Below are 23,562 nucleotides of genomic sequence, written 5' to 3'. Positions count from 1 at the left end.
TTTGATGGGCCCTAACTCAGAATCCGTGGCACTTGCGAATGATCCATTTGAACCTACGAGGCCACGAGATAGGTCCCTACAAAAGCCTATCTCGATTTTTCAAGTTGCCCTATGGTTTTATTAGGGCAACAATTTTTCGGTTGGCAAAAAAATCATCAGTCTCACTCAATGGAATGTTGTCGCGTGGCCAATTTCTCATTCTTCTCGTCGCGATGATGAACCGTCGGCTCCGACATGTCCAGTTAGGCATTATTACTCTATGTATGCTCTTGTTTTGCCCCCCCACTCGATCGAACGCTTGGGGTCATACCCTACGCATGTGACATCCATGAGAGAAAAGCTTCATTTTATCTCAATTCAGTTGCACCTATTTCATTATTAGAAAAAATAAATATACAAAGATCTATTATTATTATCCTCTATATTATGGATTTGAATTGATGTTCTCAATTAGTTATTATCTGTTCATCTTTTCTTCATAAGGCATAACCATGTGGTGGTTATCATATCAAGACAACCATCCATGACTTTCAAAATAATTGATATTTATTCCTACACCTCACACTCACAAGATTAATAATGAAATGACATTTATGATTCATCAAATGCTGACAAAGTCTAATCAAATTTCAACTTCAAGATGTATACAACATATCATATTCAACTTCAAGATGCATACAACTTACCATATTCAAGCTCATGCCAACCACCACTTGGATATTGTTATATGTTGATTAAAGTACAATATATGTTATAAAACCATATAGTCTTACAAAAAAGCCATCATAGACCATCTATGTCGATTAAAGTACAATTTATTTGTAACAGGGGCACACTCACAATCTGAAGTGCAAAGCCCTGTGGGAAGCATCAAATTAGAAATTTACTGATCTGACTCATACTACTATCAAAAGCATCAAAGATGCTGCTGCTAGAGAACACCATGCTCCATTGTGGAGATAATATTAGGTGTGTAGTCACATAAATCTGTCCATTTTAATTAAATGAATATTTTGTATTTATTTGATTAAAAATCCACTAAGCCATCAATTAATTAAATTAATATTTAATTAATTCATCCCCAAACATTCTTCTATTAATTAAATAAATTATTCAATTTATTTTAATTAATTCATTAAATCCAATTCAAAACAATTAAATAAATAAAATCAATTTATTTAATTAAATCCCCCTTTTCCTCTTTTAAATAAATTAACATTTATTTAAATCATTTTAAAAACCCCCCCACTTGCATTTTCCTACAAATGCAACTTGCACACATTTTGAAATAAATGAATTTTTATTTTAAATAAAATCTTATTTTCCCTCACCCACCAAATCCACTTGCAAAATCTAATCACCTTCTAGATTCTTCTAACCCCTTCCTAATTAGCCTAAACCATTTCCTAAATATTGTCACATTCCTAAGCAAAATGGAGTCACTTCTCAAATGGCCCAAAGTCTTGGATAACCATTGAAGGTTTTCAACCTTCAACCACCAAAAACCCCAAAGTCTTTGAAAACCATTAAAGGCTTCCAACTTTCAACCACTTAATCCCCCAAAGTCTTCAATAACCATTAATGGTTAATTCAACCCTCCCACATGGTTAAAACATTTGTTTTGACTCAACCTCTACCCAACCCAAGGGTCTCATCAGGTCATTAATGCTTTGACCATGATTATCTCTTAATCATTTGCACAAAGGTTTATCCTTGGATTAACTCCTAATCCAGTGGGTAATCCTAATTTAGGCTTGACCCTTAGCCTTTAGATAACCATGAAGTCTTCTCAGGCATTCAATGCCTCCAACCCCTTTCTTTCAACCCAATCCTGTGTTGACACTTGTCATTATTTTATTGGTGCCAATTGTGCACATGGATCCCCAACTTTCAAGCTTGACCCTTGATTAAACCTTTCAATCCTGGCCATCCATTGCTCCATTTTTCCTATAAATAGAGCCCATTCCTTCATAATCCAGATCCTGAAAACTTGTATGCATCTAAGCTATAGCCATTTTAGAGAGCATTTAGCATAGCATAACTAAATATTGTCTTTTTGGTAAAATCAATCATTTTAGCATTAAAAATAGCTTTTCATTTCATGTTTAGAGCTATTCTACAATCTCAATCCTCCATAAGCATCCATAGTGCAAAAAGCTGCTGAGAGCTACACTATTTTGGAACTTGGAGAGGAGAGGAACAAGGGAGAAAGAGCTAATATCATGTTAAGAGATAGTTGGAGATATCTCATTGTCTTACTTCTTTAGTTAGATTCATTAACATGTTTTTAGTGTCTCCTTTGGAATGCCTTCGTATGTTTTGGTTTTTGATTGATTAACTCTAACATCTTGTGTGATTTTGTGTTGTTTGATCAAGAACTAAACATTTGTGCCATTTAGGAGGGCATCATTTGGTGAACCCGACGTGAATCGAACACGCAACCTTCTGATCTTCATTTTTGAAATTAACATTTTTTCTTGTTGAAATTGCCACACAGGTCGCGCTTCGGCGCTATTGAACGCGTTTTAGCGCTATTGAAAAATTTCTTTTAGCGCTATTGACCATAAAGTAGCGCTATTGAAAATGTTTCAGCGCTATTGGAAACATTCTAGCGCTATTGTCACAGTTTTAGCGCTATTGACACACTTCTAGCGCTTTTGTCTTCTCGGATTTTTCTCTTCTTTCAGCGCTACCGTTTAAATTAGCGCTTCTGCTCATGCAGACTAGCGCTATTGCATGAATCAGCGCTTTTGCAAAAACACAGACTAGCGCTATTGTCACAGTGACATTTCCTCTTATCTTTTTTCTTTCTTATACTTTAAGTTATATTCCATATATACTTTCAGGATGTTTGAGAGGGGTTTCAGACCTCTAGGAGTTGAAATGCAAAATCTAGTTTTTGGAAGATCCTCCAAATTTCAGACTTAGTCAAATTTCAGGGCATTTCAGGATCAGGATTTGTAAAATTTGTAACCGAAAAATCAAAAATTAGGCTTGTGGAAGCCCCCCTTTGAGCATTGATTTTATTAACTTGTTTCTTTTCTTTGTGCAGGTTAACAACACAACAAAAATCACAAAAAAAATTTCATTTAGTGCTTAAAAAGAACTTAAAAACACAAAAAAATAGTTTCATTGTTTTCTAGTTAGGGATACATTTTGTTTTGGTGCTTAAAATCAACAAAACAAACTTTCTTTCTTGCATCAATTGGGACTTAAAAATCACAATCCACACTTCAAATTTTTGGTGCAGTAAAAAGAACAATCCACTTGTCTTCATTTTGGCAAAAACAAATTTTCCTTCATGCAATCGTGTTTTTCATTAAGTTGACCAGGACTTTCAACTTCTAGATTACAAAACATATTGCTTTGAAGTTAAAAAGAACACCATGGCTGTTGGAGCAACATCTCCAAATAGTTAGATCACATTTGCAAATGCTGGATTAAAAGGAACAAGTGTTTTACGTGTTTGGCACGCTTGTGCACAAAAGTCAGTCGAGTGGTCCTACTTCTAACACACACTATCCTCTCCCTTGGCTCTCGTGGTCCTAGGTGCAAGAGAAAAGTGTTAGTAACACTCAAAATTTTATCTTTTTAAGAGAGGCCTGCCAAGGGATCGATACTCTTGGGAACGACCTCGAGCGGTAAATCCTTCGAGCCGCTATAGAAATCAGGTGAGAGCGAAAGCTGTAGCCTTGGGTATAGTTGTTCCTACAGTGTAACTGGCCGAAAGGACAAATGGGCCCCACCACCAGTTACAAGGCTCTTAAGTGAGTCACTGCAGAATGAACTTATGTCCAAAGCCATCGAACATGACTAAACACTTTTAAGTAGTAGCCCACCTGTTCTATTGATTGAGAATATTTGAGGTATAATTTAGTGCAAGAGCATAGAAGGTTTTGCTCCCAAGATACTCACCATACATATTTCCTTGAGTAGAAACATAGCTTTTTGAAAAGTCACTTGTGGCTTGATAAAAGTGGTGACTCCCCCATCATAGGGATCATCTATTTGTTATGCTCGTGCAAGACTTAGTATATCACATCCTTACCTGCCACGGCGGGATTCATAAGGTATGTAGTACCAAAGTCGAAGAAATATCAAGATGTGGGCTAAATTTATCACAACTGGCCATTTGACCATAAGGATAAAGAGTGTTTGAAGTGTGTTCGTTTTACAGACCTAGAGCAAATTGAGCCGACTTCAGGCTTTGGAATTATACCTTAAAATAAATCAAAAGGAAGGGTCAAAAACAAGTCCAAGGATTGGGTTGATCTAGACCCATACTCATTTGTGCCTTTGAGGCTACAATCTTGTGTTTGTGTGCTTGCTTTGTTTTCTTGTCAAAGAAAAATCAGAAAATCAATCCCAAAAACAAAGTACTCATCCAACATCTGTCAGCACAACCAAAAATACCAAAAACAAAGTGCAAACAACACAGAGTCACAACTTTTATGACCATTCTTCACATCTTGCGAAAGAAGAAGTGTCATCAGAATATTACCTTGAAAAGAAGACCATTAAGCTCAAAGGCTTTAATCAAAAGGAGGAAATTCTTCTATCTCAATAGACAAATCTTTGTCTCACATAGAGTCTTTCTACATCGCATGCCTCTATACCTTCAAGGTAAAACAAACGAATTTGATTCTGAATCATTAAACAGCAGAGCTTTTATGCAATATAGAGCTCTGAGTTATCACAAAAATCAAGGAGGAAAGATTGATCCCAACTTCTTCCCAAACATCTGTATCACCTACAACACAGCTCGAGAAGTGCCACCAACGCCTGAAAGGGAAGAGATAGAGTTTGTCCCATTTGTAACACAAAGTTTTTATTGAAAGTTGAAAACATTTTCATCCATCATCTCACTCATACATCATCACTTCATCATCAATCCATCCCAAAACTCTCAAAACATTAAGAGGTTCTTGTCCCAAGATTCCTTTTTTAGATATTGCTTGAAATCAAACACATCACATCACTTTTAGATTGTTTCTACATCTAGGATAAGGTCATCCTAAGAGACACATCTACGCAGGTTAAAACTAGTTCATGAGTGAATCCTCTCATTGCTAGGTAGTCAAAATCTGTAACACATCTCAGATTTCTCTACACCTCTGCCCTGGCCCCCGCCGCTCCTCTTCCCGGCCGCCGGCAGTCTACTCCCCGAGCGCCTCTTTTTTCTCTGGTCGGCCACCGCTCTGCCACCAGGCCACCACCCGATCGCCGCCCTGCCACCCGGCCGCCACCGGTGCGCCACCGGAGCTCCGCCCATTGGCCACCAGACCACCAACAAGCAACCAGACCCCCTTTTTTGGCTTTTACAGGGGGGTTTGGTTTTTTGGCCCTATCTTGGGCATACGGAGTCATTTTTTTGAAAACGAATAGGTGTTGGAAAGCTGGTTCCGAGGCCAACCTCATGGTTTTGGTAATTTTTCCCAATTTTTCTGTTTTACTGTGTTTTTTTTGCAGTCAAAGTGAGGTCTCTTTTTTGCACTCCGGGAGACGTAGAATGAGCATCTGACCTCCGTTTTTTCGAAAACTTTATATTTTCGGAAAGCGTGTTCTGTGTACTTTCCAAAAATATGAGTTTTTTTTCCATATTCTGCTCCATGCATATTTTATTCAGTTTTTTGCTTTTCAGCACTTTGGTGGATATCGTGGTTGTTTCAGGTCCTGGGATCTCTTTTCTGAGTAGGATGTTTCTGTTTTGATTCTTGTTTTTTTTTCTAGTCTTCTCATCATTGTATCTTGTAATTATGCAAACACACTGAGATAAAGTGCCATCATGCATTGTTTACTTGGAATCTTGCATATATTGTGTCTTGTTGTACATGCACTGTTGATCAAGTGCCATGAGGGGGTTGATGTTTGCCTTTGTTTGCCATCTTCCTTTGTCAAGTGAGTGTTCCTTCCACGACATTCGCCTCATGATGATGTGTCTCAGCACCTTTGATGTTCTTGGTTCTTCGTCATGCAATTGTTTTTGGCTGTCCTTTTCAGCGTTCCTGTCCCTCTCCCACTTCCGCATTATGGGGAGGTTTATCCTGTTGGTTCTAATGCTTCCATGGTTCGATTGATCAGCTCTTCAGGCTTTGATTTCTCATGCCATCTGTATCTTCGATTTCAGTTGTTTTGCCTTGTTTGCCTCCTAATTCGAGTAGTGTCATTTGAGGGCACTCATGCAGATTACAGTCTTCTCTACCTGGTCATGTTCTAGTTCAGTGGATGTTCTTCAGATCAGCAGTTATTCTTCGACAAAGTTTGCAGGGTCTTCATGCTTCAGTGATATTTTTTCCATCTCTTTTTGGAGTAGAGTTTTGTTCCCACGTGGTTTTCTCTATTTCTCCAGTTCATAGAGATTTCATTGTATTTGGGTACCTGATCAGGCCTTGTTGCCTGGACCCATCTTTATTGCTTTCAGTAGTTGTTCTAGGTTTTAGCTTCTCCCTAAGTCTAGCTTAAGGGGGGGGTGTTAGAGTATTCGGGTATTTACTTGATTAATTAAACATTCTTTGTTTAATTATTTAAGTTACCTTTATCTCTTTTACGCTTAAGCTAACTTTAGGTACATATAATTAATTATTTTAATTAATTATTATGTGCAAACCTAGGTTTTCCCTTTTTAGGGTTTCTTGACCTATTAAAGGTTGAGTTCTTTCTTTTCATTGTAAGAATCACATTACATATTTTTGTGAATATTGAGCTCTCTCTTTTTGAGCATATTCTTTGTGTTTTGTATGTTCTTCAAACTTTGCTTCATTGCTTCTCCTTGTGACAGGTTATTCGGCTTGCAGAAGATCTTCAGGCTCCTGTGGTGTTGTATTTTCTCAACTCCTATAAATAGTGTTGTCTAATAACAAAAATTGTAAAGCTCATCAAATGTATGATAATAAGTCGTGTTACAAAAATACGTCCCTTCCAATTATATCAAGTGTACTCGCTATGTGCATGCAAAAACGGTGTTGCCAAAAAAAAACGTTCATCAATAGACCTGCATTTTGAACACATCCTTAATATACACGTAACAAACTTGAACATTAAGGTTTAATGATCATTGTTTGAAATGAAATGCATGATAAAAAAAAATAAGGCACCATTAAAGACCTACTACTCAAGTGTGCCTGAAGGGTCATCTCTTTGTTTAAGAGTATCCAATATTGCTTCATGATTAGCAGTAGTCATTGTCCATAGCTCTTTGGTCTTCGGTTTTGCTTGATGCTTCAACAACTTGACATTTGTAGCTATAATAAGGTGTGAATACATTATAATGGTTTTGTGTCTCTCATAGTCTTCAAATGCAGGTATGCCATTCTTTCTAATCATGTATGTTCGCAACCAAGTTCCCACAACAACAACTAAACATGTAGGATATGTGAACCCATCATCATCTGTCACTGGTTGTGTTAGCTTTCCCTATACACATCGTGCCAACCAATATTCTGATCTCTCTTCATTCCCTTGCGGTGCAACAACTGCAAAAACATGTCCTGGCTATACAAGATCTGATAGACAATCATACTCAAGTGAACTTTCCATGTCATCGTTTGACAAGGATATTGTTTGAGATAAAGGAGTTAGATAGTGGGGAACCCACATATCAACCCACTCACTTGACTCGCACTGATCCCAATCACACCGAACACAACTCTGACAAAAACAAGCCAATGCTCGTGTCCAAATGGTCCATGTACTTGCATCAGAGCTGAGAAATGAATGAATCTTTGAAGAATCTTTAATTGTTTGACAATCCAATCTATCTCCCACTGTTCCCTCCTCAACCAACCAAAAGAATCTACTCACTGTTGAATCAAGAGTACCTCCATGTGACAATGTTGAACTACACCAATCAACAATAGAACGTGCATCAAAGAAATTTGCACCTGAAATCCTCAATTGCTCCTTAACTAGAGCTCTCTTCAAACATGCACCTGCTCCATCATGCTCTCCCTTCCCATGCCCCGCCTCAAAAAAACACCAAATATGAGGTATACGCCTCTCCACGTGCATTCTACTCAACCAATAAAACATAAGGGCATTCTGGAATTGACCTGTACAGTTATCTGACCATATTATATGTTGGTCAATTGCAATATCTTTCTCATGCAAGAACTCAAAAAAATTCTCGAAAGAATGTTGCACATACTCGAAGGAGTGTGATCTATCATCACTCATATAAAAATGATACTCCCTAATTATCTTCTTGTCCTCTTATGTACTATCAGGAGCATGTCTATATGTAATGTGAACAAAAATAGCAATCTGGACTAAATTGTAGTACTGAGACTGTACCTCATTCTATGGTTGCAATGTATAGTTCTCTGCAAAATCAACCACTGATACAATAGTGCCAATCGGGAAAGAGTTCTTACACATCCTGAACTGTTGATCCAACCACTGAGACCTATGGGTGTGCCTTGCATACTTGTAGAAAATATTTTCTTTAAAATCCAAAATAAAATCAGCAATACTCACTTCTCTTGAGACTAATTCGCATCTAGAACCTTCACCTCCACTCTTCAAAGTATATTTCACTGTCTCGTATCTTTTTTTCTCAACATAATTATTTGCAAACTCGTGTTCGCTTCCCTCATGAAAACATGAAACAAACTTTGACAACCCACCGCATTCTGAGCACTTCTCATTCAAACAATCATTTCTATAGAAATAGCAGTCATCATCTCTAGGGCATAAAAATAGATCTTGCAAGTCTCTTGATGATCTCCGAAATAGCATTGCACCACACTCCTACAACATATCATTAGTATGCATCATAGAACGAATATGACATAAAAGTTCATGGTACATTGAAAACTCCACATGGTACTTGCAACAACAGGTATTGCGAATCTTAAAAGGAACACAATAAAATGGTTTCAAAGATTCAAAGGCCCTTTGTGATATTTGAAAAGTTGGATGTAATTCACAAAAAAATTTGTACAACATTGTTTGGCTTGATTCCAAGAAATGTTTGGGATGCGGTGTGCGGTCTCGGTTGTCGATTCTTTATTTCAAAACGTCCTTTACATTGGGTGACACTCTAGAATTAGAGTGCCAAAATTGTTGAATCTCTTCCTTCACATTGTCAGTCAACTTTCTATCAGCACATGGAAGCCTCCCACCAAATGCCCATGTATCTTGTTGAAGTGGATCGTCAAGTCTTTGTCTTCCTGCAAGTGCTCTATCCAAAGTTTTACGGTTTATGTTAAAATCAACACAAGTTTGTCTCATTTGACGAGCCTTCCTCAATTGATGGCTTACTAAGGAGGTTGTAATCACTCTTCGAGCGGCTCTCTTATCTCTTTCTTTGGTATTCTTTCCAATAGAATTGAGAGCGTCAAATAGATTTTTTGCAATAATAGAATTTCTCTCTGTCTTCTTGTTCATACGAATCTTCAATTTCTTTAGCAATGGTCTCATCTTTATCATCTTTAGCAATTGAACAAAGAGTTGGCATTGCTCGGTCAATGTCTTATTGCTAAAATTTTGGTTGAAAATTTTTGTAGCCCACAACCGAACGGTTCTTGTTGACCTCTTGCCTTCAAGATTCGCAATAATGTTCTCATCGATTTCAAATAACCATTTTGGGGTTCTTGAAGGTCTTGGATTTGGAATTTGTCTTTCATCCATGAGAGGGTCTTCATTTCTAAAGTAATTAGGTGTTACATGTGGTTCACTTGGTGAGGCAATTCCACCTTCAATGTTAAAGTTTTCCACATTTTCACCTCCTATGTCAAAATTTTCCACATTTTGAGCATTTTCATTATCACTTTCAACATTTTCAAAATTTTCAATATTTTCACTTTCAAAATTTACATTTTCATTTTCAATAACTTGTGGCACATTTTCAATTTCAATTTCCTCTTCAGTTGAAGTAACATTAGCAATATTTAACATACCTTGTCTTCTCCTCCTATGACATTCTTTATCTCTTTCTCTATACACTTCAACTTGGTCATTTGAAAGTTTTCTTTTGCGTTTAGACTTCCAACGACTACTACTCCCCATTTCCCTCTCTCTCTCTCTCTCTCTCTCTCTCTCTCTCTCTCTCTCTCTCTCTCTCTCTCTCTCTCTCTCTCTCTCTCTCTCTCTCTCTCTCTCTAAAATATGACCAATAAAATCCGATATCCGATTTATCGGATATCCGATTTCTGCCATGTGGCAGTTTACTTCATAAATGGCGGCAAAGGAAAATTCTTTGGGGACCGCAAATTTTTGTACAAAAATTGGATAAAATCTGATATCCGATTTTTGTACTCAAATTTTCAAATTTCAAATTTCGGCTCAGGAATGCTTTGGTATTAGGCTTGGAAGTGACAAGCCTGGAAAGTCAACTGAAAAAACATGTTTTTCAGTATTCCTTGATTTTCCAGACTTTACACTGGTGCCTGACGACTTTTTTTGTAGCCAAAATTGATAAAACGAAAAGGGTTTTTTAAGGACGTTCCCATCTTTCCAACAATATAAGGCTTGTCTTATTTCGACTTTAGTAAATAATTATTATTTATTTTCTAATTGAATTCTGACAATAGTCCTGATTGATATACTGATTGAAAAACACTCATAACTTTCAAACGGTATAACATTTTTTGAAATCGAAACATGTGTCACATCCTATGCTTCGTCTAATATAGGGAAAAATTAAAAAAATTAAATTTCATAAGGTTTTGACCAAGTTAAGGTGGTCAGATGTAGGAGTTTCTGAATTTCTAAAAAGCTATAGTAAAAAAATCATAAATAATTATTTAATTCATAGAAAATTAAAAAAAAATATGTGTCACATCCGGACATGAGTCTAATACTTATATTATAAATATTATAAAAAAAAATTAAGATTTGATTGTGATTAGGGTGGTCAGACATACGTCTACTTCTTTTTTTTTCCTAAAATTTTAGTACCACTGCATTGAAATTTGAAATTTTCATCAAATAGGATTTTTTTTTTCCAAAAAACAACTAGTAGCTTAGAAACTGCATTCAATTTTCTATATATTCTCTTGTTACATATTTTAAAAATAATGTTCACAACTTATTCAAATTTTCATGTCAAGTTGCATAACTCTGATTTTTCTGAAATTTCATTGCCACTTAAGGGCATGTTTTGGCACACCATGATCCTGCACATACCCGGTTACCTCTTAACATAAGAAGTGAATTGATCAAAAGCCATAAATTAAACTTGGGCATATCGAAAATATTATATACGATTCTTAAAAAGAAAAACCCTTGGCTAGTGAATTTGTAATAGCTACATATATTGCACAGAAGCAGTGGCTTGAAACCAAAAAAAGCAAATCAAAACTATGCATCTGATTAATGAAAATATTTAATAAAGAGTAGAAGTTAAAATCCGACTTTCCCTACCCTACGAAGGAAGCTTCATGCTATGGTTGTTGATATTTTTGCAGGAAAAAGGCTACCAAATTGCAGCACAACAAAGGGCTCAATAACATTTAAGTGGAAGCGTCTTGCATCTCCATCGTGATGTTTTATGCTTGTGAAATGAAGGTTATCAAAAATTCATTTGCGGCAATAATTTCATATCATTCTCTGCATTCAAAGACACATTCAATAGGATAAGATTTGTCCATATTTCTCTAACAACTGGTTACATCTGATTGGATCCTTTCTCCTTGCATTAAAGAAGAGGATAAGATTTTTGACTTTCTTAGATCTTTCTAGATTTACTTTTTTCCATTTTATTCGGACCGAACTATTAAGACTATAGAAATAAATATTTTTCTACAAATAAAAGGAAAAAAATTGAATTATGCTAATGATTGTAGCAAGTATAAATAAATAATTTTGATAAAATTATTAAAATATGTAAAAATAATAAAACTATGGAAGTGCTAATAGATTTTTTTAATTCAATGAAATGATTGGACAACGAAAAGAAAAAATTACATCTAACCGATGCATAAGTAATCCTTCCTATCAGCAAGAACTAATAAGATTTGATATATTAATGTGTTCTTAGAGATGTATCTGTGCAACCATTGTAACAAGTCCAAAAACAAAACTCTAAGACAGTTCCCAACTCATCTAGAAAACAAAGTACAGATCCGCCTTGGGATCTTTAAAGGCCTAAAAAATGTAGGAGCAGCAAACAAGACCCCTAATGCTATCAAAATAGGGAGCAACACCATGCCACGAAGGACAACCTCTATATCATAAAATAGTAGTTTCAAAGCATACATTTTTTTTATCTTCAAATACTGATCTCTCTCAGCACAATACCTAGGGTTGTCAAAAACCTTGACAAACGTAACAAAATATTGTTTTAGCATAGCGAGGAAATATGAATCAGAGACATACCTATAGGGAAATATATAAGTGACTCCAAACATGTCTACCTGGAGAAGGACACCAATGAGGTCACAAATTAAAGAGCTCTCTGGAAACCAAGTGCTCAATAAGCAACATTTTTAAACACCCTGCAAATGGTAATGATATTTTTTTTTAAGTGCATAAGTGAAATATAAATCCAAACCAAATGTGCAGCCCAAAACACTAACTACCAATTTACTTTACCTCTCTGTAGAGCTCTACGAAGCCACACACAATTGTGGAAGAACAAAGAAAAGTGGAAATCGTTATCAGAGAATGCAAGCTTATTAGAGAATGCAAGCTTATATATTCAACAAAACTGATAATTGATAAGGAATGAATACATTACCCACAAGAACTAATAAAAGGAGTGAACATTCTAGAGTTCCACACCATATTAAATATCACCAACTACTACCGTAAAAGTATTGTTCATTCAATAATTCATAGCACCAAATTAATATTATTCCAACCATTTCAAAAAGGGGAATTTACCAAAATACAGGATTTTGTCGACAAATACTGAGGTCTACAGTGGCACGTAGTGGATATGGAGAGATCAATACATTTATATTGTACTCTTACAACAGTGTTGTGTAGTCAATTGTCAAAGATGAATTAAATATGCTTTCAATGTAATTTCTTTTGTCAAGGGAATGCATCCCATCAAAGAATATTTAATTATATTTTGTTGGTTTCAGTCAATGAAATAAGATTTCAAAAGATTTTTTGGGAATGGAACCATCAATTATCATTATGGTTGTCTTTTTGGGTGTTGAAAATAACAGTGCCTGATAAATAAATAATTGAAAATAGAAAATATATTTTTTGCGGTGACTGTTTAGACTAAAGATCGACAGGAAAGAAGATAAAATTGTATTTTATAAATTGCAATAAATTGTGCCTCATTTTTAACTATACAACTCCATGCAAATATGTGAAAATACTATCACATGATTGGCTGGGTTCAAAAATTAAATGCATTCAATGAATGCATGAACTAACAAGAGACGCAAAGCGTCAAGTTCCTGTCGAGATGTTTTAGTTTGTTGACAAACAATCGAAGAATTGAACAAGGTAATTAATTGAGTTAGATGAGCAGGAAAGAAATGATTGACTGCAATATAGGCATTGTATTTAAGTTCTTGTACAAGGAGTTGATATTTTAATGTAATAAATATTCAAGTTGGTATAGAGTTTGATGTTCAATTCATTTGCAATTATTATGTACGACCACAATTCAAAAACAAAGATAATTAAACAAATAAATCGAACAAGAGATTCCTTTAATTATAAGAGAGGAGCCACCTGTCGAACTAAGAACTTAGGAAAAAGCATTTGATAACATGGGCATATCTTTAAATTTTTGTCCAAGGAGCTCATAATAAGTTCAATTTTATGTTCAATTATGCACAGGATCTTTTGATTTTCATGTTATTTTGGTTCATAAACTAGTATATGAGATCTTATACGAAGACAAGATTTACTTGTATGCATAGAAATAAAAAATTGGGAAAGTTGGAAACCAGCTAGCAAACAATGAACATTGCTATATTTCAAGTAGAACAAACATATATTGTAAGTGCGAAAATTAGTTGGAAAAGAAGACAATCGTTGACATGATGAAATTGGCTATGAAATACTGAATAGAACAGGCATATATTGTAACTACGGAAATTAGTTTTGTTTGAGAGGTTAAACATAGAGAAGAAATGGACAACTTAGTATAATAATTTATCTTATTAGATAGTGCATATTATAATTAATTTGTCTTTTGAACATTAGGTACTTTTAAAAAAGAGTTGTTGACTGTTATAGTGCAACATTTATGTAGGCAATAATTTCTAGAGTGCAAGATAAATATAAAGTTTTAAACAGAGAAAGCAAATTTGTATCTAATTTGCTTTGATTTGTTAACCAGTAGTAGTCTATTTGACAGCAGTTCTTCCATATGACAAGTATCCATGATTTATGCCTTAGAGATTGTGTCCTTCCTGCAAAACATAAATTGGTTTTATTGTTTGTAAATTAGTATTTGTTATAATATAGAGTTAATAAAAATGTTTGAAATGTATAAAGGTTAATGTAATGTATCATGTTTACCTTTTTGTAGAAATCATTCGTGAAGAACAAAGGCATGAGTAATGTTTGTGGCATACAATATTTTGTTGAAGCCAAACTTGACTATTCTCTACAATATATGAGTAGAAGAAATTGTCAGTGAATTCAATTACTGGATAGCAATGCCAAAAATTGGAAAAATCATTTACAAATAAGGTTTATACCAGTTATTTGATGTAGGTATGCACACTTTGAAGCTGTGCGTCCTTCTTTTTCCAAGGCTGGAGTTGACAAATGAGGTGTAGCATTATAATTTTCGAAACAATTACAGGTAATTAGACCTGCATAATTGTATCCTTTGCCTTTACTAATGTCACAAACATTTGGCTGGAAAATGTATTTGTGGACAATATCATTCAACAATCCACTACCTGGTGAAGCAGTTATTGTGCTTGCCTTTTCCAGTGTTGGGGTAATTGGATTTGATGTAAACAGTTTTAAAGTAGTTGACAACATGCAATCATCTTATTGAATGATATGACTAAGATTGTCAATGTCTATGGTACTATGTACAATGGAATTACCATACAGGATTGGTTTACTGTAAATAATTGCTCTAGACATTAGGCTACTGAGATGGTTAATATGAGGAGGACAATCAAAATATGAAAATAAGCATCGAGATGTACAAGTATTATACTTTCCTTGCTCTATCTAACTACTTTTTTTTGGCAAAGATGACAAAGGTCTTGTGTTTTTTAGCAGTCTCTCCGTATTTTTATTAGCTTTCTGCAAGCCCTTGGTAGAAAACCATTAAACAATGAACAATGCAAAGAAGTAGTAGAATATTATGACATTGCATGTCAATAAAGTAATGAATAGAGGAGTGTCCTGTATTGTCATAAGCATGACAAATACGATGCACATCTCTACAAAGAAAGCGCCTAGTTCTAATGGCAAGTTACTGGTGTAGACAAGGGGAACCATTGTTTAAAATTTTACAGTTCTCTACTACTATGTGCACATTGTAATTTCATGACCTGTACAAAATGTATAGGAGTTTAGTAATTTGAATGTGTCTTCTATAACAATATTGTATTGAATATGAATGAGAAACAAATTTTCATGTACAAAAATTAAATCAATAGTGTTTTAATTAATTTGTTGTTGTGCCTATGGAGCTACATTTAATCTACAATAGTAAGTACATTTATGTAAACAACAGTGAGAATATGCCAAGATCATTTATTATTGTCAAGATTTTTTCCCTCTCAATAGAACTACATTATCTCTACAATGCTAGGTTGAGTTCACAGTAATATGAAATTTGTACATAAAAAATAAAGAAGTGAATTGTACCTGTATTGCTCAAATCTCAAGGTAGTATTTTAGCTGATTTCCCTTGAATTTTGCAAAATTGGGCTAATTTGAACCCTGCTACAAAACTAGTCAACATAATGTGTCAGAACCTACTTCATTGTGATGTCAACTATTTTGATTTGCTTAAAATTTGCAATTAAAAGAATATTTGTAAGTCATCGTTTGATTTATTACTATATAAAAGAACTATTAAATCAATTAAAAATTTGTACACATAAGGGCTAAGTAACTCCTACAAATATTATTTCACTTCAGTTGAATATGATATTCGAATTATATACGAGGTATTTTCAGCTCAATATAATAGAAAAGAACAGTAAAGAATTTTTTGGTAACTCATAAATTTGTTACTTTTTACATAGACAAATAAGTTATTTCTTACATGTTAGTTATATGTAAAAATAGATAGTCACATTAATTTCATTTAATTCAACCAAAAATTAATGTGTTGTATTTAAGTATTGGTTTCTTATTGAACATTGCATTGTTTCAAGTGATTGGGTAGTGATATTTTTGTGCATTGTTGTTGTTTTTCCTTTGTTTACTGATTGCAAATCTGACATATTAAGTTTACAACATTCACAATTCATGATTGCAGTTACCGAACTCATATTTTCACACACATACATCTCAAATAGCAACAACAATGACACCTTTAAATGTAGACTTCCTTGTGAAAATGTTGTATGTTTATGGCCGAAATATATTGATAGTAGTAAACATTGGAACACATATAACTTTTATAGTAGAATAGTAAAGCATAAACATAGGTGCATGACAAAGATGTGCATGCAAATTAAGAAGACACTTGTGAAGCAAGTGTGGGAAGTGCAGTTGTAATAGGTGGATGAAGAGGAAGATGTGTGTATAAGAACATCAGTGCCTTGAAGACATTTGAAAGCTTTCTTGTCAAATCATGGCCCAAGTGCTCGTTGTGTTCTTTCAGGGCATGTGTAAAAACCATCTCACAATTATTGTTCACAGCAACTTTTACAGCATTGTAAACACAAGAAGCTGCATCACATAGTGCTATTGTGTCGGGTGAAAATATACCCCCCAGAAGACCATTATGGTTACTTGCATCATAAGCATTGATAGCTGCATTGTAACCAATCGGTGGAGTGAAATAGTCTTGAATATATGAATTTGCAAACTTTTCCACAAACTCTGGGTCCTGGATGAAATCCATGCAATTTGACAGGAAACATGACACCACATCACTGTAGTAGACTGAACTAGAAGCATTCTGCAGGAATTCTTCACCTAATATCGTCCTCAGAGACTCTTCAATGGAGGGAGAATGAAAACGAAATATGTGTCCCATTGTAGTCGTATCAATTGGCCCAATAATTGGACAATCCCATTTTGGTGGCGGAATATATATTCTCTTATTGCTTCTCACAGTGTACATTCTATGATAATATGTAATTTGAAGTACCATAAGCATAATTGAAGTACCATCATTTTCAAAATAAATTTCTTTAGAAATCTTTATCTTAGATAAACAAATGTGTCTATAAATTTTGATTTGGTATGTAAGAAATATTAATGAGAAGTTCAAACAATATATATTACTTTATTGATTGAAAACAATTATAATTGAATAAGTTAAACTCAAAACAATCAATTTGTCTATAGCTAATTTTTTACAAAATTTGAACAAGGATATAATAGAGTCGCATTAGTTAAGTACCATTAGAAGATATACTGAATAAGAAGTGGAAATTGTAATCAAGAGAATAGAATATATAATATTAGTAAAATTCCATACACGAGTAAAAGGTGGGTAGCCTTGTAAATTTCTTTCACTCAAGCAACTAATTCGCTTAAAGTGAATGTCACTATGCTAAACTTTTCAAAGAGAAAAGAAATTAAAGGAATCTCTGTAATAGTTTTTCATACAGTAAAAATTTAAAATTTTAATTTATATTATTAATTTATTAACAAATTTTTTTTAATATAAATATTAATTTGTTCAAAATACATATAAATTGTTTCACTTTAACATTTCATATAAAATTCTTAATAACATATTTTTTTAGAATATATAATATTACTAAAATTCCATACACTAGTAAACAGTGGGCAACGTTGTAAAATTCTTTCACTCAAGCAACTAAATCACTCAAAGTGAATGTCACTATGCTAAACTTTTCAAAGAGAAAAGAAATTAAAGAAATCTTTGTAATAGTTTTTCATACAGTAAAGATTTAAAATTTTAATTTATATTATTAATTTATTAACATATTTTTTTACATATAAATATTAATTTCTGATAGATATGTACTCGGACAACTATGTGTTCAAGTCCTTTGAAATGTAGAGAAATCTTAAACAGCTTTGTGCTTTGTAAGTGCATATGCTCATATTCTACATATTGGTGTAAATATTGACAATTTCTTAAATTCAGCTTCTTAGTTTGTTAGTTATTTGGAATTTTTAATCTATTTTACCAAATATTATTTTTTTAATATAACTTTAATGACTTCCCCCCATCATCCCCCAAATCTGAAAAGTTAATGCCACCCCGATACTCAGACGAACACTGATTTTAGTTTATCTTACAAAGATAGAAGGAAACATATATCTAAAACAAACTTGAGAAAATATGTGTGTTCTCTGTTATTAGCTACTGAAGCTGATTAATCACTAAAAATCATGATTCAGCAGAAAAAGTTTAAGTTACGATAGCTGGCAAATTCTTTGAAACCTAGTCTCTACTAGAACAGCAAATAAGATTTAATGTGGAAATAAATCCCATTAGAAGAAGATGTTATAGTAGCAACCTGCAGGCCATATGCCGGAGAAAGGAGGATGCTAACACACTAATATAGCCTTGCACCCTAAAGATTGATTCCAAATTACCATAGCGATTAGGCCAAGGTAAGACATAAAGCGCCTCTCAACTCACGGTTTTTATCCATTTGGCTTAACTAGCATGGCAATAAGCTAAGTTCAATACACAATGGTCTTGCTCTCATGCTCATCTCGTAACTCAGTGATCAAGCAGAAGACGGTAATCGAAAACATAAGGCCAGAATTGAAACCTCAGACCCACATACTGCTTCCAATTTACCTAACTACACTCAATCTACTATTAAGCAAAGGCTTCGACAGAAGCCTTTTAAAAATTACTCAGAATCAAATCTTCCAAAGCTGCATACGGCCGGTCCTAGTAATCCAAAAAGTTTTGCATGGCAGATTAAAAGCATAAATAATTGCAACCAAGCACAATGTGACGCACCCTTCCAACAAAGTGCCTGCTAAAAAGTATTGAGTGAAACCTAACATACAACAACAGAGATTTGGAGTGTTTTGAGCTTGCTAAACCAAACGGGACACGTTGTTCAATATTTAGTCATCAACCCATACTAACACTATTCCAGTAAAATAAAGCAAAAGAATAATGAAAAGCTAAAACTGTGTGAGACTTTTGTAATATACTTTACCAGAGTATCTTGTTAAGTCATTTGCTCCAACAGTTTTTGATACCATTTGAACTCGAGCTGAAAAACAAACCTTTAAAACCTTAAATAAAGTTCCTAGACATATCACAAGCTTCTGTTTTTAAGTAATACCCTCATAGATTTTCAGGGTACCCACACTCCACAGCTCTGCTAGCTTCTGGAAACTCGTAAACACCGCTAACGAAGCTAGCTTTAAACCATAAATAAACAATGCTTCACATAATCAATTATAGCCACTAATATCCAATGGGTTGTGTGTGATGGCAGTGGTGAAAATTCAAGCATTCGAGACTCTGTTATAACCTCGCCCTTGGCCAACGCTTATTAAGAAAAATGATTTTTAAAAAATAACATCAATTAACCCAGATCCGCCCAACATTATCAAGCAAAAGCATTAATAAAATAAACCAATTAACACAGTTCCAGCCAGCTTTTAAAATAAATACAGTGCCTACAAAAAATTAAGATATGTCAATGGAGCTTTACAAAATATGTAATCTGATTCAAAATTGCTTGGCTAACAAAGTCTTGGGCACATACCTATTTATCAACAGAGAACAGACTTATATTAAGTATGTCTTATGTTTGCGGCCTTGAAGCTTAACTGCTCCTCCCAACTCCACAGCCTGTAAATTAAGGGCAAATTTCTCTCAACTTAGCAAGTTATACAAAATTCATAATGAAATATTCATCCTGACTGTGGAAACACATTAAGAAGAAACTTGTTGTACCTAAATCTATAAGCAAAAAGAAAACACTGATAAAATACTGTTCCACTTCTCTAGCAATTGCTACTCAATCGTTCCTGAGGTGACCAGACAAAAATAACTATTTGCAGTACACACAACTGATAGAAACTGATAAAGGAAAAAGAATGGAGAGGAACATTCTCCAATCAACAAAAGATAATTAATACTCGAACGACTCCACAGAAATTCATGTGCATGCATTAACTAAGGGAGGATGTTTCTAGATACTTAGTGTAGTATACATATTCTAAAATTTAATGTCTCAACTATATACACAGTAAAATGTACAATACTAATAGTTCTATGTATTGAATATATATACAATTGTCAAAAAGTATAATAAATATGCATTGAATTATATGACATTTGTCGGAAGATACATCTGAAGAAATAATTTTTTATTTAGATTTTCTTGGATCTCATTAAATGCGATAAGATTTTGGTACATCTTTATGGATTTCAAAGACCATCTATCAAAATCAACAAGACCACAAATTTATTGACACTTTGGATGGTTCATAAAACTAATGACTAAATAATTGAAGAAAATAGATTTCTGGCAATGACTGTTTGCATAATTCACCAATAACAAAGCAAATAAATAGTATTATTTGACTTGTAAAAAAATAGGCAAAAATTAGAATTATAGAAATATGAACAAAGTTTTAAAAATACTCTCAAATGATTGGCTTCCTTAAAATATAAAATGCACCAAATGAATGCATTAGTATCCCTAGGGATAATCATTAATAAAAGCATAAATATAAACAAAAGATAAAAATAAATGAAAAAACATAAATATAAAGAAAATGACAAGAACAGAGAATAAGCAAAAAAAAACAAAGCACCAAAACAAAGATGGACGATCGTTCAACTGTTGCCGTTAGATAACACGCAACATGACGTCCGTATAAATGAGCCTCATGTAGCTATACTTTAGCTTGCAATTTACAATTCCAGTAGTAGTACCTCTCTCTGCCCTTGATGGAAAAGCCGCATGTCGCCATTTTCCCCCTCAGCGCGGGTATGGGGCATTTCCTGCCATTAGTTGAGTTTGCAAAGAGGCTCTGTCACTTTCATGGCTTCTCCATTACCCTCATCATCAGCAAGTGGATGTGGAAATCTCAGCAAACTGCACTGCTTGAACGCTTGGCCTCCTCTGCTCTGGACATACGCATTACAGAGATTCCTCACATCGCTGAGGATGAAAATGAGCAAAACATGAAAATTGCAACACGTATTTCGATGTTCATGCTTAAAGCAAAGCCACACATTGAAGGTGTCCTGCAATCGTTGTGTTCATCTTCGCCCGTCTCTGCTTTTATTACAGACCTCTTCTGTACAGAACTGCTTGACGTTACCGCCAAGCTGAAGATGCCAAGTTATATATTTGTAGCGTCCTCTGCTGCTTATGTTTGCTTCATGTTACATCTTCCGAAGCTCGTTTCGGAAATTAAGGTTTCATTTAAGGACGCTGATTTTGAGGTGGAGATACCGGGGCTTCCGCCGATTCCTGCCAGAGATCTGAGCAATTCCGTTCAGGACAGGTCGGATTTTGCGTTTAAATTGATTCTTCACCACGCCTCCCGCTGCAGGGAAGCATCAGGGATTCTCATAAACACCTTTGCTGAACTGGAGGAGGAAGCCATGGAAACCCTAAGCACGCCTGCAACGCCCCCCATCTATTCAATAGGCCCCCTGATGTTCACAGATTCTGATACTCCTGACGAGTCTAGGTGCCTGAAATGGTTAGACGAGCAGCCTCCCTTGTCCGTGTTGTTTGTGGCATTTGGAAGCGGAGGCGTTTTGTCGAGGGAGCAAATTACAGATCTGGCGATTGGATTGGAAGCCAGCGGCCACCGGTTCCTCTGGGTTCTGCGCGGGTACAAATCTGGGGATTCTTCATCTCTGGAAACTGTTATTTCTCAGCTCTTACCGGAGGGTTTTGAGATTCGCAACAAGGACCGCGGGCTGGTACTTCTTAATTGGGCTCCTCAGATCCCTGTTCTTTCTCACCCATCTACTGGAGGCTTCCTTTCACATTGCGGGTGGAATTCTACACTGGAGAGCATCTCGCATGGAGTTCCTATGATCACTTGACCTCTTTTTGCCGAACAGAAGATGAACAGGGTCTTATTGGTGAAGCAGATTCAGGTAGCCGTAGGTTTGAGGATAGAAAGCAATGGATTTGTCAGGAGAGAAGAAGTGCAGAGAGCTGTGAGGGAATTGATGGAAGGAGAGGACGGAAGAAAGGCAAGGGAGAAAATGAAAGAACTTAAGGATAAGGCCAAGATTGCACTCATGGAAGGGGGAAGTACAATGAAGGCCACAGCCAATGCCGCCACAGATTTATCACAGAAACCAAGCTTGACTCCCTAATTGTTTGCTCATGTAGGTCAAATTTGTTGTTATGCAGTGGCTACTATGTCGTCTTCTTCTTTTCCTTTTCTTTCGGTGTCGTGATTACTGTGAAATTTGTTGCTTTGACACCAGCTATACTTTTGGTCGTCTTCCCTGCTCTGTTAAGCTTAGAGGCTAGAATGAGGTATTTTACTATTTTATATGGTTCAACGTTTGTCTTGTAGTACTATCAAGAATGTAATTTTGTTAATGCATATGTATTTATCAGTAAACCTATAAACGTTCTGTTTCTCTCATGACACTACTTATGCTTAAAAAACGGCTTAGTTGTTAAATTTTCTTTATCTCATTCATGCTTTTCATCTCCACCCATTCATCTCTCTGTCTCTGAAATTCTTTGCACAACATATTTAAGAGTTTTCAGTCCACTAATAATTCTACAAACTCCGTAAGGAATTTAATCTTTTCCTCGTCTAGTAGTTACCCTTTAGGTAATCCTAGACTCTCTGGCTTTCCTCTGTGAAAGAAACTTGTCCACAAGGCAAGTATTTATTTCCACTGATATTTTTCATCTTCTAACAACCATTGAATGCCTTTGTTTTGACAATTTTTCTCTGCTTTCTCATTATTACTTGTCTCATACAACACCAACATTCACCATAATTCTTCCAATTAAAACTCGAATTTTTAGAGCTTCCTTTGATTGTGTCATATTTCCTTTTTCACTTTCCTCGAAGGAAGCATCAGGGATTCTAGAGGAGGAGCCATTAAAACCCTAAGCAAACCTGCACAATGGCCTCCATCTATCCAATAGGCTTGTTAATGCTCCCAACAAGACCATGTGCCTGAAATGGTTATATGAGCAGTCTCCCTTGTTTGTTCTGTTTGTGACATTCAGAAGCAAAACCATTTTTTGGAGGGAGCAAATAAGGCTCCTATTGATGCTGCCGCGGATTTACCAAAATAACCAAGCTTGTCTCCCTTGTTTGTGACCTCATGTTGGCCAAATCTGTTGTTTCACATTAGACCCCATGTTGGTCTTCTTTCCCTTCTGTTGGTACGATGAATGTGAAATCTGTTGCTTTGAAATAGGCTATACTCTGTTAGGATTCTACTTTTATCACTACCCACTTATGATTTCTGGATGATGATAAATCTTGGTTATAGAGCATTTGGTAGCTTCAACATGGAATTGGATATGTATCTTTCTTTTGATT

At 35.0% G+C, this 23,562-nt stretch overlaps 1 pseudogene; it reads left to right on the top strand.

Annotated features, from left to right (window-relative positions):
- The first annotated feature begins 20,930 nt into the window (after positions 1-20,930).
- LOC131046618 (UDP-glycosyltransferase 72B1-like) lies at positions 20,931-22,641 on the top strand (annotated as a pseudogene).
- The last annotated feature ends 921 nt before the right edge of the window (positions 22,642-23,562 follow it).

Source organism: Cryptomeria japonica, chromosome 10, assembly GCF_030272615.1.
Source record: "Cryptomeria japonica chromosome 10, Sugi_1.0, whole genome shotgun sequence".
Lineage (NCBI taxonomy): Eukaryota > Viridiplantae > Streptophyta > Pinopsida > Cupressales > Cupressaceae > Cryptomeria > Cryptomeria japonica.
This window is presented reverse-complemented; position numbering and strand designations above follow the sequence as displayed.